The sequence below is a fragment of the Canis lupus genome, chromosome 7, assembly GCF_048164855.1.
Source record: "Canis lupus baileyi chromosome 7, mCanLup2.hap1, whole genome shotgun sequence".
NCBI classification, from domain to species: domain Eukaryota; kingdom Metazoa; phylum Chordata; class Mammalia; order Carnivora; family Canidae; genus Canis; species Canis lupus.
This window is the reverse complement of record NC_132844.1, coordinates 48,065,386-48,080,985: the sequence shown is the minus strand read 5'-3', so window position 1 is coordinate 48,080,985 and position 15,600 is coordinate 48,065,386. Positions and strand designations below refer to the sequence as shown.

Here is a 15,600-nt window from a genome sequence, read left to right as displayed (position 1 = left end):
AAGAGGGGCTAGATGTTATCTAATGAGAGGTCAGGAGTACCCAGGGTAACGTGCTGCTGAAGGCTTGAAGCCAAAAGGATGGGCCGAGACTGGAACTGGAACATTAAGTTTGAGAACCTAAACCCAGGGGCTTTAAGTGGTATGTTGGTTACTGCCAAGGGGGAGTGTTGCTCTGTTACGGGCCTGCCACTTCTGGTTATTACATTCTTCTTTTTTTTTTTTTTAATCTTAAAGATTTTATTTATTTGAGAGAGCAAGCGAGCAGCACATGGAGGGAGAGCAGCAGGCAGAAGGAGAGGGAGAAGCAGGCTCTCCATGGAGCAGGGAGCTCTGTGTGGGGCCCGATCCCAGGACCCTGGGCTCATGACCTGAGCCGAAGGCAGACACTCAACCGACTGAGCCACCCAGGCTCCCCATGAAGTTATCATATCCTGCCTGGTCTAGTTCTTGGCCTCTCCGTTATCAGGAAGAACAGTATCTAAAATAAAAGTCCATCTTTCTTATTTCATTGCAAGTTCCATTGTGGCAGACGGCTCATCTTGTGATTTGGGGTGTAAGTCCTGAGAGTTGAAGGAATGGAACTAACGTTTGTTGACTGACCTACTCTGGTATGCTCCACACTGCACCAGACACTTGGTATCCCCTAAGTGTTTAATTATTTGGTTGTACAAATATTGCTATTTCTTCAGTATCCGAATGGTGACTCAGACATTGTGTAACATTTCTCCACTGTTTCACATTAGGAGTCTGGGAATTGGGGCACCTGGGTGGCTCACTGGTTGAGTGTCTGCCTTCGGCTCAGGTTGTGATCCTGGGGTCCTGGGATTGAGTCCCACATCAGGCTCCCTGCAGGGAGCCTGCTTCTCCTGCCTATGTCTCTGTCTCTTTCTATGTGACTCTCATGAATAAATAAAATCTTTTTAAAAATGTGAGAATTAACTAATTCAGCAAATATTTCTTGGCTTTTTACCACATTGGGCATTGGGTATAAAAAAGTGAAGTGAAAGAGACATGGTTACTTTCCTCATGATGCTTACAGTTCAGGGTGACAGATTGACTTTAAATAAAGAAACATCTACAGATATATGTTATTACAAGTTACATAGTAATTTGTAGTAAATACTATGAAAGAAAAATTCAAGCTAGAATGAAAGACAATGTTAGGGAGGAGGACATAATTTAGATTGAAGAGTGAAGGAAAGCCTCTCATGAAAGTGACATTATTATTTAGAATCATAACTTCTGTGTTTGATTTATAACTAATCTCCCTGCTTCTATTTTCTCTTTCCCTTTGATCCATCTTGCAGGTCATCTATAGATTAGACTTTTAAAAAATCTTACTTTCATTAAGGAATCTAAGAGTTTGAAGGAATATTTTTCAGGTGATGTAGTCTAACTTACCATATTAGTCAAGGTAGGTGAACCACTGTTACAAACAACCCTAAATTTTAGTGGCCTAACATAATAAAGCCTTCTTTTCTTTTCTTTTCTTTTCTTTTCTTTTCTTTTCTTTTCTTTTCTTTTCTTTTCTTTTCTTTTCTTTTTTCTTTTCTTCTTTTCTTTCTTTCTTTTTTCTTTCTTTTCTTTCTTTCTTCTTTTCTTTTTTTTAATGTTAAAGTTCCTGAAGTCTATTTTTTTTTGAAAGATTTTATTTATTTATTCATGAGAATGCACCGGGAGGAGAGAGAGAGAGGCAGAGACAGGCAGAGGGAGAAGCAGGCTCCATGCAGGGAGCCCGACCTGGGACTCGTCCCTGGGTCTTCAGGACCACACACTGGGCTGCAGGCGGCGCTAAACCGCTGAGCCACCAGGGCTGCCCTCTTTCTTCTTTTCTTGATTATTTATTTATTTGAGAGACAGCAAGAGAGAGCATGTGCACAGAGGGAGAGGGAGAAGCAGACTCCCCGCTGAGCAAAGAGCCCAATGTGGGACTTGATCTCAGGACCCTGGGATCATGACCTGAGCTGAAGGCAGACACTTAACCAACTGAGCTACACAGACACCCCAGTAAAGGTTTCTTTCTTGGTGGCTCACATCCTAATGCAGTTTGGCAAGGGAGTGGTCTGCTCCGTGTAGTCAGTGGTTCAGGTCACTTCCATTTAGTGGGTCAATCACCCTCTAGGTTTTTAACTCCTCTACTGGACCCATCTCAAACTTCCAGAAGAGAGAATTTGAATGCCTAGCTTAGATTAGATGCTTTCTTGGGTCCAGTCAACTGAGCCATGGAGGGGTTGGTTAAGTCCTTTAAACATGGGTACTGTGGTCATTTTTGTGGATTAGGACCATTTACATAGAAAGGGAAATGAGCTGGGCAGATACTATCCAATTAGGTGTTATTCAGGGAGCCATTTTTACTTCATATGATAGATCTTCACATATTTGAGGAAAATATCCAGTCTTCTTCTTTGTCATGAACTTAATTCTTTGCAGAGTAAATGTCTGTTTTCTGGAGCTTGCACAATTCAGATTTTACTAGCTCACCAACTTTCCTCCTAATATTTCAATTATGAACTTCCTTCAGACTTCACCTCCACTAGGAAGACGTCCTTAATTAACTCTACTCCTTAATAATTATTCCCTAGTTCTCAAATCCTACAAGACTTGATCCACCCAATCAGGCGACCCTTAACTTTTCTTGTGCAGTTGACCAGCATTAATCTTTAGGTTTTAAAATTCTATGTCTTGGGGCAGCCAAGGGGCTCAGCGGTTTAGTGCCTGCCTTCAGCCCAGGGTGTGGTCCTGGAGACCCAGGATCGAGTCCCACATCAGGCTCCCTGCGTGGAGCCTGCTTCTCCCTCTGCCTGTGTCTCTGCCTCTCTTTGTGTCTCTCATGAATAAATAAATAAAATCTTTAAAAAAAAATAAAATTCTATGTCTTGCCTTATACCCTTCACAAAAATAAACTCAAAATGAATCATAGATCCAAATGTAAAATGCAAAATTATAAAATTCCTAGAAGATAATATAGGAGAATACCTAGATGACCTTAGTATAGTGATTTTTTTTTTTTTTTTTTTTTTTTTTAGCGATGTTTTTTAAAATACAGGGGATGCCTGGTTGGCTCAGTGGTTGAGCGTCTGCCTTCGGCTCAGGGCGTGACCCTGGGGTACTGGGATCGAGTCCCACATCGGGCTCCTTGTGGGAGCCTGCTTCTCCCTCTGCCTGTGTCCCTGCCTCCTTCTGTGTCTCTCATGAATAAACAAATAGAAAATCTTTTAAAAAAAATACAACACCAGGGATGCCTAGGTGGCTCAGAGGTTGAGCACCTGCCTTTGGCTCAGGGTGTGATCCTGGAGTCCTGGAATCAAGTCCCACTTCAGGCTCCCGGGAAGGAGCCTGCCTCTCCCTCTGCCTATGTCTCTGCCTCTCTCTCTCTGTCTTTCATGAATAAATAAAATCTAAAAAAAAAAAAAAAAACCCACCATGGCACAAGCCATGAAATAAATAATTGAGAAATTGGTCTTGATTAAAGTTAAAAACTTCTCCTCTGTGAAAGACAATATCAAGAGAATTAGAAGACAAGCCACAGACTGGGAGAAAATATTTGTATAAGACACATCTGAAAAGACTGTTATCCAAAATATACAAAGAACTCAAAACTCAGCAGTAAAATAACACAATTAAAAAATGGGCAATGGCTTTAACAGACAAGTCACCAAAGAAGATACACAGATAGCAAATAAGCATACTGAAAGATGCTCCACATCATATGCCATCAGGGAAATGAAAACTAAAACAACAATGAGATGCTACTATACACCTAATTACAAGGACCAAAATCCAGAACACTGATAACTCCAAATACTGCCAAAGATATGAAGTAACAGGAAATCTCATACATTTTTGGTGGGAATACAAAATAGTATCGTGTTGCGTGCGCTGCGGCAACACGATCAGGGTCCTGAGGATAAGGGGATGAGGAAAATAAAATAAAAGAGATGGGGACAGGACGGACACAGTGGATGATGTCCAAGCAGTGCCAGCTTTATTCAAGGTTTTACAACATTTTATAGCAGGAGCAAAACAAAGCCAAGAAGGTGTTTATTTTTAGCAGGTTTGTGAAACCCTCCAAAGTTCCCCTTTCTCAGCATGCAAGACAGACTCATGGGTGCCAGAAGACCTTGGTAAATAGATAAGCTTGTTGCTCCAGATGTGCATGCTTCAAAGGAATATTAGGTATGGTAAACAGACCAGCAAGGACAGACAGACCCTTATTTACATTTATGACCAGGTCAGAATAAGTTGTATCTATTGTGTTATGTGGGCGATCACGTACAAATGAGCCCTGAGAACCATTGCTCAAGCCCTTTCTCAAGCGTCTACCAACTATTCACCCTTTAGGCTCCCAAGCCTTTTGAGTGAATGAGGGGCGCAAGTCTGGGCCTGGTTTGGTTCAGTTACTCCAGCTAGTCCGTGGTCGCCCACAGTATGGCCACTATGGAAGACATTTTGGTAAACACACTCTTAGCATATAATCCAACAATTGTGCTTTTGATATTTGCCCAAAGGAGCTGAAAACATGTCCACACAAAAACCTGCACATGGATGTTTATGGAAGCTTTATTCTTAATTGCCAAAAGCTGGAAGCAATCAAGATGTCCTTAAGTAGGTGAATGGGTAAATAAATTAGGGTATATCCACACAATGGTGCTAAAAAGAAATGAACTATCAAGCCAAGAAAAAACATGAAGGAAACTTAAATGCATGTTACTAAGTGTGAGAAGACACTGTGAAATGGCTATATACTGTATGGTTCCAACTATAGAAAAGTCTGGAAAAGGCAAAACTATGGAGGCAATAAAAAGATCAGTGGTTGCCAGGGGCAGGAAAAGGGAAATAGGAATAGGAAGAGCATAGAGAATGTTCTAGGACAGTGAAAATACTCTGTATGATATTTTATCTTTTTGTATGATATTTTAATGATGGATATATGTCATTATACTTTTCTCTAAATCCATAGAACATACAACACCAAGAGTGAACTGTAAGTAGACTATAGACTTTGAGTAATTGTGATATATCAATGTAGGCTCACCCTTGGTAAACAATATACCATTCCAGTGAGTGATGTTGGTAAGGAAGGAGCAAGGGTGCTTACCATGGGGGCAGGGAGTCTATTGGAAATCTCTATACCTACCTCTCAATTTTGTTGTAAATCTAAAGCTTTTTTTTTTTTTAATTTTTATTTATTTATGATAGTCACAGAGAGAGAGAGAGAGAGAGAGAGAGAGAGAGGCAGAGACATAGGCAGAGGGAGAAGCAGGCTCCATGCACCGGGAGCCCGACGTGGGATTTGATCCTGGGTCTCCAGGATCACCCTGGGCCAAAGGCAGGCGCCAAACCGCTGCGCCACCCAGGGATCTCCCCCCCACCTTTTTTTTAAAGAATTGATTGATTGATTGATTGATTGGGTGGTGGTGAGGAACAGAGGGAGGGAGACAAGCAGACTCCATGCTCAGTGTGAGCCAGATGTGGGGCTTGATCCCAAGACCTGAGATCATGACCTGAGCTGAAATCAAGAGTCAGACACTTAACCAGCTAAGCCACCCAGGTGCCCCATAAACCTAGAACTATTTCAAAAAAATAAGGTCTTAGAAACATTCCATGTCTTGTGCCACTAAGGATGAAGACCATGCTTCTTCTCCCTTTAGATTCATCACAACATAGTGCTAACTATATTCTTTCCTGAATCCTATTTGAAGATGTAACAATGTCTTTTCTCAGGAATATTTTCATGTTTACAGAAGGCAGTGTATGCTTCTATATTGTGCATTGTCTTTTATTTTTATTTTTTATTTTTTAAAGATTTTATTTATTTATTCATGAGAGACCAGAGAGAGGGGGGGGTGGTGCAGAGACACAGGCAGAGGGAGAAGCAAGCTCCATGCAGGGAGCCCGACGTGGGACTCGATTCCGGGTCTCCAGGGTCACGCCCTGCGCTGAAGGCAGCGCTAAACGGCTGAGGCCCCGCCCCCCACTCCCACCCCCCCCACGCTGCCCTGTGCATTGTCTTTTAATTGGTCTAAGAATTGGTCTAAGGGATGGGGTAGTTTATTCATAAGAATACAAACTCCAAGGGCACCTGGCTGGCTCAGTCAGTGGAACGTGTGACTCTTGATTTCGAGGTTGTGAGTTTGAGCCTCGTGTTGGTTGTAGAAATCACTTAAAAATAAAATCTTTTAAAAAATGCAAAAAAGTTACCATTTATTGAGGTTCATCAAGTACTGCAAACTCTGCTAGGGATATATATATATTTTTTTAATTTTTATTTACTTATGATAGTCACAGAGAGAGAGAGAGAGGCGCAGAGACACAGGCAGAGGGAGAAGCAGGCTCCATGCACCGGGAGCCCGATGTGGGATTCGATCCCGGGTCTCCAGGATCGTGCCCTGGGCCAAAGGCAGGCGCCAAACCGCTGCGCCACCCAGGGATCCCTCTGCTAGGGATATTTATATGCACTATCATTTACTCTTTACTATTATATTTAATAATAAGGGGCCTATGAGCCTACTATTTCTACAATCACACAGCTAATAACTATTTCATCTAATTCTGGAACTCAAGTGTGTTTCCAAGTTCTTGCCTTAACCACAACTATACTGACATTCATCCATAAATTGGCCAAGCTGGCATTCCCATAGCAGCGCTATTCCCTGCACTTCTTACTATGGAAGCCTCATCCCACCTTCCTGCTTTGTCCACTCAGGTTGTATTGATCAACAAGGAGATGTATTTTATTGAAGGGAAGAAATGTATTTGCTTTAGTAGTTATTAGAAATAGAATATGTTAGGGCACCTGGGTGGCTCCGTCAGTTAAGCTTCTGCCTTCGGCTGGGGTCACGATCCCAGGGCCCTGGGATAGAGCTCCGTGTTGGGAGTGTGTGTGTGTGGGGGTGTCCCTGTTCAGCAGGGAGTCTGCTCTTCCCGCTGCCCTTCCGCCCCCTGCTCGTGCTCTCTCTCTCTCAAATAAGTGCGAAAAAGAAATAGAGAAGATGTTTGATCAGTAAATTCAGGGGGAGGAGAACACTGGAAGTAATAAGATAAAGAGGATGAAGTTCTCAAGTGTTTACATTTCTGTGACTGGAGCACAGAGAGCCAAGAACAAAGCTGAAGTTTAGCCAGGAGGAGGAGAGGGTCCAACCCTAATTGAACAGTGTCTAGATTTCAGGATCCCCCTCCTCAGTCTCCTAAGCAAAACAACATGCAAATGAAGTAAACAGTAGTTAGGAGTGAAGTAACCTGTGTAATTAGGGCTGAAGCACCCTGTGGCCTAGTCAGCTTCATTTGGATAATGATCACGGTGGTAGTTTGGGGAGGGGTTTGTATCACAGAGAAGGAGGAGACCAGGAGGATAAGACTTGGGGTGTACATCAGAAAGTTTTTACTAACATGATGAATTTGAGTGCTTTTTAGGCACTGGGGGCTTATTATTATGCCACTGGAGTGATCTGGTTCGTTTGAGGATAAGCCGAAGATTGTTAGTCCATGTGGCTGTTTGTTCCATCTGATAACTGTAAGTGTGCAAACATTTGCTCCATGTTCAGTTCTGGGTGATAATAGAGTTTTTCTTCCTGCTGGTTTTTATAGTTTAAATTGGATTAATAGTTACTAATTATACATAATTATTAATAGCATAATTGTGGTTATTATAAAATATTGCTGTTACAGTTATTAATTCAGCTTGCTGCCTTGTATTCTCCTGTCCCCAGTTTCTATCAGGATGGCTGAGCCCACCCAAGGGCTTAGGATAGGAAGGAAGAGAGTCAACATTCAGGGCTGCCTCTGGACCACTTGTTGCATTATAAACAAACTCCTCTCCGTGTCCCCTCCTCCGGCTTTTCTCCAAAATGCTCCCTCCAGTTTGTGGCTTTCACTGAAATCTAAATTCCACAGATGACTAAAGAAATGATTGTGATGGTAAATGGCTGGGTGCTGACCTGTCATTCAGCTTTGTCTGTGGCAACTTCCAAACCAGTGGTGGTCAAACCCTAGCAAGCCTCAGCATCACCTGGAGTCCTTGTTAAATCACAGATTTCACCTGGGTGGCTCAGTGGTTGAGTGGCTGCCTTTGGCTCAGGTCGTGATCCCAGGGTCCTGGGATCGAGTCCTGCATCAGGCTCCCAGCAGGAAGCTTGCTTCTCCCTCTCCCTCTGCCTATATCTCTCTCCCTCTCTCTGGGTCTCTCATGAATAAATAAATAAAATCTTTAAAAAAAAAAACCCACACATTTCTGAGCCCACTCTTGGTTTCTGCTTCAGTAGATCTAGAGGGGAGCCTGGAGTTTGCATTTCTTTTTTTTTTTTTTTTAAGATTTTATTTATTTATTCATGAGAGACACACAGAGAGAAAGAGGTAGAGACACAGGCAGAGGGAGAAGCAGGCTCCATGCAGGGAGCCCGACGTGGGACTCGATCCCGTGTCTCCAGGATCACACCCTGGGCCGAAGGCGGCGCTAAACCGCTGAGCCACCCAGACTGCCCCAGGAGCTTGCATTTCTTTTTTCTTTTTTTTTTTTTGAGCTTGCATTTCTAACAAGTTCCTAGGTGGTGCCTGTATGGCTAGTCTTGGAACCACTCTCTGAGAATCACTGTTGGGTATCATGACTCTTTCACCCTGGTAAAAGTGTTTCTCTTCCTTTGATACCATTGACATTACCATGCTATACCATGCACTCTCCGACTTGTAGCTGTTGTCTACTACCATTCCAGTCACCCCACACACACGCTCTCAGAAGATCTTATGGCGCTGTGAAATAATAGAAAAAATATATATTGGTCTCTGTCCCTGGTTCCTGGCACAGAGCTCCTACAACCCCTGTAATTTCCTAACAGATAAGAACACTAGGAACATCTCTTATTCTAATATGTCTTTGACCTCCATCCCTGGCACAGGTCTCCTGAAACCCTTGTAAATTCATCAATGTTAGAGCACTAAGAGTATCTTTTGTTCTATTAAAGTGACTCTGGATGAGCTCCTGTATAGCTCCCAAGATGGGGGCTGGTTCCCAGAAAGACAAACCCAAGATTAAAAGCTTGGAATTTTCAGGAACCACCCACCCCGCCCACACCAGAGAGGAAAGAGAGGCTGGAAACAGTAAATAATTGATCATGCCTTCATGGGGAAGCATCCATGACATCCCAGTACTGTGAAGTTTGGGGAGCTTCTAGGTGGGGAACACCTCAACACCAGGAGGGTGACATATCTCAATTCCAGGGGACAGAAGCTCCTGTACTAGGAATGCTACCAGACCTCACCCTATGTATCTTGTCATCTGACTGGTCATCTGTGTCCTTTATCATATCCTTTGATAAACTGGCAAACGTAAGTGTTTCCCTGAGTTCTATGAGGTGCTCTAGCAAATGAGTAAAACCCAAGGTGGGGTCTATAGTCCGTTGGTCAGGAGGAGCCCAGGTGATAACTTGGGCTTACAACTGGCATCCAACGTGTGTTTTGCAGGGCTGGGGGTGGGTGTCAGTCTTGTGAAACTGAGGCCTTAACCCGTGGGGTGTGACCCTACCTCTGGGTACAACTGAATAAATTGTAAGATAACCAGCTGGTGTCCCAGAGAATTGCCCGGTATGGGGAAAAACCTCCATGCATCTGGTAACCAGAAGTGACCAGAAGTGAAGTTTCCTGGGTAAAATTTAAAGGAGACTCGTTGAAAAGAAACACACAGGGAAGAACTGGGTTTTCTTCACCAAAGGAAGAAAACGAGTTTTTCCATTATAGATGCCCGGGTCACTATTTGTGCTACTCCAGTTCCTGAAATTGTTTGAAGACTTTCCCCACCCATGAGACCCTCTAGCATCCTGGCTTCCAGAATGTATTCGGCTCCTTAGGTCCACAGATATCCCCCTCGACTCTTGAATCTCCTTTCCATTACACACTTGGAGAGTTGCAGCCTGAAGCCTATGGTTACTCTGAGCTTCTCTACCACATACAATGTGAATTTTACTTTTCTTCTCTGTAATCCGAACTCCTGCTCTTAGTTCTAGCGTCTCACTGCAACGCCACCGACTATTTGAGCACAGGGAGAGTTTGATCACCCTGATTCCTTTATTGAATTCATCTTTCACTCCCCGCTTGGCTTCTAGCCCTTCTCTATATAGCCTGGAACCCACAGCTGATTAGAATTACTCTCAATTTATTCGCAAGCTTATCTTTCCACCACTCTTTCCAGTGACCAATGATGTGTCACTGCCACAACCTGTCATTTCTGTTTTTCAGTGTGCTGGCAGAGGTGATAAGATATAAACATAAATAACTGCAATATGCAGTGGTATTCCATATCAGTTAGAAGTAAAATACAGAAATCCATGAACTTTTAAATAGTACATATAGTTAACGAAGATCAGAAAAATCTTCAAGTCTATTATGGGAGATACAAATATGGGTAAGACACTCCCAGACTCTAAAAGCTCTCTCAGTGTAGGAATGGTGAAATTTATGTTGATTTCACTAATAGAAAGAGAATGAATAAGTTCTGTCTCCTTTAGTATAATTCTTTGTCCATGATGTACTGTGAAAAACCTTAAGGGTGCTCAAATGAATATTTTATTTGTTTATTTTCAAATATTTATTTATTTATTTTAGAGAGAGAATGTGTGAGCAGGGAGAGGGAGGGAGAGAATCCTTAAGCAGACTCCCTGTTGAATGTAGAGCCTGTTGTGGTGCAGGGTTCCATCCTAGAACCTTGAGATCATGGCTGAACCAAAATCAAGAGTTGGCCACCCAACCTATGGAGTCACCCAGGCGCCCCTCAAATGAATAAATTTCAAACAGCAATCTACTACCTCTATGTGTGTGTCAATACTCACATATATTTGTTGTATAAATGTAGAAAAATCTGGGGAGGATAAATACTGTCTTGCTTTATCCATCAGTATATTGTTTTCATTTGTGATTAGATGAATGCTCCCTTTAACAATTTAAACTTTTGCAGTAAAAATACAAATATTTTGGGGAAGAAGAAAATTAACTCGCTTTTGGTAAAAAGTGGTAGAAATAATACCTCTTATTTTTCCCATGACCCTACTGTATGTCAGGTATATGTCACCTCTTCTATCCCTTATCATGGCCCTGCAAGGCTGTAGTAGGTATTGTCTTCCTTTGTAAATGAGACTCAAAGAAATTATTGTAGTTCATCACTTCTTAGATGACATTTTAAAAGAATATATGTTTTTTTTTAAAGATTTTATTTATTTATTCATGAGAGACACACAGAGAGAGGGAGGCAGAGATATAGGAAGAGGGAGGAGAAACAGGTTCCATGCAAGGAGCCTGATGTGGGACTTGATCCCAGGACCCCAGGATCACGACCTGAGTCAAAGGCAGATGCTCAACCTCTGAGCCACTCAGGAGCCCCTAAAAGAATATTTGAATGATTTTTTTTAACTTTCAAATTTTTATTTAAATTCTAGTCAGTTAACATACAGCATAATACTGGTTTCAAGAGTAGTGAATGAATCTTATAACTGAAGGTATGTTAAATAAGTTGCTCTATTATTATCACATGTAATCCTCTCTCTTATTCAAGGTTGAATTGACTCTAATTCCTATACTACTTTTTCCCATTAAAACGTATTATCTTAAAAAAATAAAATGTATTATCTTGTCTTTTTTAAAAGTATTAATTAATTAATTAATTAATTAATGTAATTTCTACCTCCCACATGGGACTCAAACTCATGACCCCAAGATCAAGAGTGGCATGCTCTTCCAACTGAGCCAGCCAGGCATGCTAACTGCATTATCTTTTTAACAAAAGCAGACTTTTTGCTCCTTCTCCAAATTTTCTTTTCTCTCCCTCTTACACACACATATTTCGTCCCCCTTTCTCTCTCACACATCTTTACATCTCAGTCCAAGCTAAAAATATCCTGTTCATAAGATGCTCTGCCTTATGTCAAGCCTTATGCTTATTTTGAGTTTAGCCGTGGTGTACTTCATCTGTCATACTGATGTATTTCTCTCTTTTTCTTGCTAAATTACTTAATCTGTTTTGTTCAATTCCATTTTACCCACAACCCTTTGGAATCAGGTGCTTTGACACTGGGGAAGAAGCTTATCTTCTCTCTTATAAATATGGTTAGTTGGACAAATTAATTCTGACCGATATAATAAAGGTCTTTCCTTTTCTTGGGCAAGGTAGCTGCCCTAGGCTAGTGCTTCTCATACTGGACACATCTAAATACATAGTCTACCTTCTTGGAGCATCAATTTTGGTTGAAGATTTGCTTGAAGAGGAAGTAGGACATGGAAAAATGTAAATGAAAATCTATGAAGGAGGGCACCTGGGTGCTCAGTTGGTTAAACATCTGCCTTTGGTTCAGGTCATGATCCCAGGGTCCAGGGATCGAGCTCCGCATCGAGCTCCCTGCTGAGGGGGGAGCCTGCTTCTCCCTCTCCCTCTGCCTTCTGCTCTGCCTATTTGTGCTCTTTTCTCTGTGTCAAATAAACAAAATCTTTTTTTTTAAAAAAGTCTTTTTTAAAAGAAGTTTTTATCTTAAAGCAAATGTGAAGATATTAGTGAATAGAATGAAATATCCATATGCATCTTTTAAAAAGGTTTTTATTATTTGAGAAAGTGAGAGCGAGAGAGCACAGGCGGGGGGAATGGCAGGCAGAGAGAGAGGGACCAGCAGACTCCCTACTCAGTGAACCTGATGCGGCTCAATCCCAGGACTCTGAGATCATGACTTGAGCCTAAGGCAGAGTTTAACCTGACTGAGTCACCCAGGTGCGCCTACATATGCATTTTCAAGATGAAACTTTAATGACATTTTGAGCTTGTGGTAGACCACTCATGGCAACTTGTGGTTGAAACTCCAGGTTTTATTTTTTTATTTTTATTTTTTTTAAGATTTTATTTATTTATTAATGAGAGACACACACAGAAAGAGAGAGAGAGAGACAGAGACACAGGCAGGGGGAGAAGCAGGCTCCATGCAGGGAGCTCAACGTGGGACCCAATCCCGGGTCTCCAGGATCACTCCCTGGGCTGAAGGCAGGTCCCAAACCGCTGAGCCACCCAGGGATCCCGAAACTACAGGTTTTAGAGCAAGACTTGAGTCCCAGCTTGACCTTTTTCTATTTTTTGTCCTTCGGCAGGTTGCTTTACCTATATGTGTCTCAGTTTCCTTATCTATAAAATGGAAAAAATAATATCATCTGCCTTATATAGTTATCATGAGAATAAATGATGAACATATGTTAAATGTTAGAGCAGTGGCTGGAACAGAGTGAACTTTCACTAATGTTAGCTATTTTCATTTTTATTTAGGCTTCCTGGTATCCCTTGGGGCAATTCTTTTGTTCTCTCTCTTTTTTTTTTTTAAATAAAAAGAAAATTTATCCATACACAGGAAGGAGCTCCATTTCCACCCCATGTTCTCTTTTGTTAAGGTGTCTTGGTGCAAAAGTTCAAGAAGCCTTCCCCCAGGATCCTCTCCAGTATGCTGCACTTGCTTCTCTTCTGTTGGTCTTTTGTAATGTTTCAGGAATGTGCTGTTTTCTTTTCTCTTTTCTTTTTTTGCAGCTCCATTAAAAACAAAGAGTAGCTGTTTTAGGAATTTGGGAAATGAAGGAGGAATGAGTCTTAGTTTCACTCACATTTAAAATGAAATAACCTAGTAATTGGAACTAGCAAGCAGATATGTTAAGATTTCGGAGGCATAGATGTGAGGAATTTCAGGCTCAGCTCCCTTTGGAGCAACGGCTTGGACTCGCTGCTCATAAAACATGAAGGCTGTAATTAAAGCTCTTATAAGACTTGGGATATGTGCAGTCTCATCTGGTTATGGCTCATTGGGGAGTGAATTTTCTGACGCAAATGAAGTTTAAAAAAATCATAGTGCCTCTTTATTTGGTTAACATTATTTCTGTATTTATTTTTCCTTGTCAGCTTTAAAAGAAAGAAGAAAAAAGTAAAGCATGCTGCCAAAACTTGGCAGTAGACTTTCAGTGAGCAAAACTTCTCCGCCTCCAGCACCGTTTGAAGTGGCTACACAGCGAGGGCCCCACAGGCGATTCCTCATGCATCTCAACACCCTGGTGTGCATAGTGAAGAAAGCTTGAGAGCTTGGAAGCCACAGAAAAGACCACCGTAGGACTAGAAGGCATTTGCCCTCTGTTCTTTCTTGCCTCTTCCATCTGATACCATCTTTGGCTTGGTAGTCCAAGAATCGGGGGGCAGATACTGCAATTTACCATTGATATAACTGAACTTAGCTCCACTACCTCCTCTGCTGACAAAACCCAAATATTTGATGGGTAGAGGATAAGTGCAGCCTAGGGGATTGGAGGGCAGTGGGAACTGACCCTTCCTTTGCCATCCCCCTTCACCCACTAATATCTTCTAGGCTTACGATGTTTGCACCTATGATTAAAGGGTACAAATATTGACTATAACTTTTTTTTAAAAGATTTTAATTATTTATTCATGGAAGACGCACACAGAGAGAGAGAAAGAGAGAGAGAAAGAAAGGCAGAGACACAGGCAGAGGGAGAAGCAGGCTCCATGCAGGGAGCCTGACCTGGGACTTGATCCCGGGTCTCCAGGATCACACCCTGGGCTGAAGGTGGCGCTAAACCACTGAGCCACCAGGGCTGCCCAGTATTGACTATAACTTAATAATGATTGAATGCTTCTAGGTTGCCATGTACCGTGGTAAACTCACAACAACATTATAGAGTAAATACTATGTCTATATCAAGGGTGATCTTGAGGCTTACAAGAAAAGACTGAATAAATTGTTCAAGTCACAAGTAGGTGACTGTATCAGTCAGGGTTTTCCAGAAAAACAGAATCAGTGGGTGATACGTATATCCTTCCTCCTCTGCCTTTTGTTCTATTCAGGCCCTCCATGGATTGGATGATGACCACTCACATTGGGGAGGGCAATCTACTTCACAGAGTCTACCAACTCAAATGCTAATCTCAACCAGAAATACCCTCACAGACACATCCAGAAATAATGTTTAATGCGGGTACCCTGTAGCTGGTTAAGTTGACATGTAAAGTTAATCATTAAAGCTGGAAGTATCAGATATTGAACAAGATCTGACTGTTGAGGGCAGCCCAGGTAGCTCAGTGGTTTAGTGCCGCCTTCAGCCCAGGGTGACCCCGGAGACCCGGGATCGAGTCCCATGTCCGGCTCCTTGCGGGAAGCCTGCTTCTCCCTCTGCCTATGTCTCTGCTTCTCTCTCTCTCTGTGTCTCTCATGAATAAATAAATAAAATCTTAAAAAAAAAAAAAAGATCTGACTGTTGGGTCGTTGACTTGCTATCAACGCATAACAAATCACAGCATACGAAAGTAAGCACTCATTTCTATACTGTCTACAGGTCAACTTGGGTGTTAGCTGACCTAAGCCAGGCTTGCCTGGGTGGCTGACTGGGATGGTTCTGCTCCACATGCCTCTCATCTTCCTCCTGTGACCAGCAGGTTAGACTGGACATGTATAAAAAGAAAATTGGAAATATGCAAAGTCTCTTAAGGCCTATGCTTGAGACTGGTATACTCACTGGATATAGTAGATGCTGTGGTGTGCCTCTTGATCCCCCTTCAGAATTTTTCTTATTCTCTCAGCTGCTAGGAGA

At 42.1% G+C, this 15,600-nt stretch overlaps 1 protein-coding gene across 1 annotated transcript in view; it reads left to right on the top strand.

Moving 5' to 3' along the window:
• Positions 1-14,410, top strand: part of RAB23 (RAB23, member RAS oncogene family) — a 74,384-nt gene extending 59,974 nt beyond the window's left edge. The window contains exon 8 of the transcript XR_012034049.1: positions 13,904-14,410. The gene's annotated coding sequence lies outside the window, so the exon portion shown is untranslated. The remainder of the gene's footprint in view (positions 1-13,903) is intronic.
• The last annotated feature ends 1,190 nt before the right edge of the window (positions 14,411-15,600 follow it).